We start from the raw sequence: 3024 nt of genomic DNA, 5'->3' as shown, positions 1-3024 counted from the left end.
GTTTTTGAATGAAAAAAACAAATCCAGGTACCGATTCCTTTGGGCCACATACATGAACGGTTTCTGTTGATAGAGGAACATCACAGCTCCACAATGTGACCTTTATTATGTGGCTTAAGCTTCCAGGCAGCCCAAATAATAAAAATATCTGTCCTAAGAGTTCTGCTGTCCATTTGACATTTTCTTGGAATTCTGTTTTTTTTTTCAGCTTTTTCTTTTTTTCTCAAAAATTTCCCCTACTGTGTTTGTGAAAAAATAATTTTTAAGTTTGATCCAGATGGATTTCAGTTCTGCTTAGCTGAAATCTGCTCACAGTTGAAGGCATGTGTGTCCACTCCACACTTCTCACCTGTGGTAGCGGCGGGAGTCGGGATTTTGAAGTGAACCGCGGAGTTTCCGCAATTTTTAGACACATCGGTGGTTGTTAATTGTAAAATAAAATAATTTAAGTCGGTCTCCATCCCAAAATAAAATAATGATCGGTTTCCTTGTTGGATTTCTGATAGCAGACAGCTACGTCATCCACGTTCATCTCCCGCTTATTTATTGAAAATGCCATGTTTATTAAAATATATTATATCTTTAATTTAATAAAATCTCAATCAGAGAATATATAAAAAAGTTAAAATTTATTTTAGACAGTTTTATTACGCTGATCTCACAGCTACACGGCAGGACGCCTGTGGGTGTTAATAAATAACGCGTTAGTTCATTCTTATTAATCGCGTGCGTTGACTTTCACAGCCCCAATATATATATATATATATATATATATATATATACATAAATATTTATATACACATGCATAAAAAACTATTCTAAATGTATAAATTGGGTCAGTCCTTGTGTTAAACAAATTTTGCAGACTTTACTTTTAAGATTAGCGCTTTCTAATAACATTCAGCAAAATAGAGAATACCTTCAGCTAATTTAGACTTTTTGTTGCTTCTGTAGATTCTAAACTTTTATTTTTCACAGCACCGAGTTTTTAGAGGTTGTAACTCCAGCATTTTTTTTAAAGTGGGCAACACACAGAGTCCTGAAAATTGATTTACTGGCAGAAAATGATGCTTTTTCCTTAGTTGGCCTATTAGTTGCCATGGCAAAAAAAGGCCTTTGTTTTGGTCAACAGGTTTCAAGTATCCCCCACTTTTCCAGCATTACAGCCACACATTTGTATTTTGCCGTCACCGAAAACACACTACAATGACTCCACGTGTCCATTAGGACACCTGAGCTGCCATGCTGCGTTTCAGTTGGGTCCATCAGCAGAGGGGTCGCCGGCCGGCTCTCACACGAGCCCCAAAGGGAGCAGCTGGAGCAGATGGGGACGAGATGGATGAAAGGACGACGAGACAGAGCTGCGGCTTTAATATTTAAGCAGTGAACCTGCATGCTGCTCCGCCCAGCAGGGAAGAGGATAAAGTCATCACAGAAAAGTAACAGATTATTAAGACAGTGGAATCAAAAGACGGAGGCGCAGAGCTGCAGAGGGCTGTCAAACACTGTTTTACACAACCTTGCAAACCTTATCTCAGCAGTCAGCAGACGCTGGGGCCTTTCACTTTGAATATTAACTTAATTGATGCCCACAAAGCAGCAGAAGCTCATAAGAAGATAGAAGTGTTATCAAGTGGTCGTTTCCTCAGCGGGTAATATAATTAAGAAATGTCAAGGAGCAGGAACAGTAGAGGTCAAGTTTATGACTGGAAGACGAGGAGAACTTTCTCAGAAAACTGTGCATGGATTATAACATATTTTGAGACTTATAAAAGTTTGAATTCAACCCTTTATTTCAGATTAAAATTGATTGTTTTTTAATTAGGGAGAGGTTGCACTTCATTAGCATAACTCACTGCAAACCGTTCAATATTCCGATAATCAGTCAAAATGTCATACGTGTATCCGGGACCTCTCCATGATTTTACAGCCAAAACTATCAATAAAAAAGTGATCTTACAGATTAAGCACAACACTTTTGCGGGTCAGGATCTTTGAACGTTCCTCAAAAGCAAAGTCAGCCTAATGATGTGTAATCCTTGACAGTGAGCTATTCAATAATGATGCATTATTCATCCTGTTCCTGCTCTACATCTTCCAACGGTAAAAGTAACCTTGAACCATGTCTGGAGTCCATCCCTCAGAATTAGAATCAGGAATGGAGGATTGCTACTCATAAATTTCATAATTAAGAGAAACATGAATTTGCAAAGATCCAAAAAATGTTTATTTTTTTAAATTAGCAGTTACATCATATGTCTTTTTTTTCCCCAAAAAATGATTTAGATCTACTATTTAAAGTCCCACACCGATCATATTTTTACCTATTTTCAAAGTGTTCCCAGTTGTCTTTTAATTATGAAAATTAAAAAAAAAAGAAAAACAAAAGAAAAAAAAAGTATTGTTTTCTAGGACAAAGTTTGTATAGAGTAGCAGTAGTTCATCAGAAATTTGCCTCTAAAGTTGTGTTTTCATTGACAATGAAATTTAGCAGATTGGATTTGCGATAAGAAATTTGTCTTTTGGAAACTCATCCATCCATTCATCTTCTTCCGCTCATGCGGAACCAGCAGTCTAAGCAAAGATGCCCAGACTTCCCTCTCCGTGGTCACTTCCTCCCACTCCTATGTGGGGACCCTGAAGTGTTCCCAGGCCAGCTGAGGGGCGTAGTCTCTCCAGGCAGAGACTCCAGGAGGTATACGGTCCAGATGCCTGAGCCACCTCAACTGGGTCCTCTCGATGTGGAGGAGCAGTGGCTCTACTCAGAGCTCTCTCTGGATGAACGAGCTTCTCGCCCTATCCCTCTGGAGGAAGCTCATTTCGGTCACGACCCAGAGGTCATGACCATAGGCGAGTAGATTGGCTGGTTAATTAAGAGCTTTGCTTTCTGGCTCAGTTCTCTTTTCACCGCAACGGCAGCGACCGCCGTTCCAATTCGCCTGTCGCTCTCACGCTGTGATCTTCTCTTACTCGTGAACAAGACCCCAAGATATTTAAACTCCTCCACCTGAGGCGGGAGACATA

Source organism: Oryzias melastigma, linkage group LG5 (genome assembly GCF_002922805.2).
Source record: "Oryzias melastigma strain HK-1 linkage group LG5, ASM292280v2, whole genome shotgun sequence".
Taxonomy (NCBI): Eukaryota; Metazoa; Chordata; class Actinopteri; order Beloniformes; family Adrianichthyidae; genus Oryzias; species Oryzias melastigma.
Note: the sequence above shows the minus strand (reverse complement) of the source record.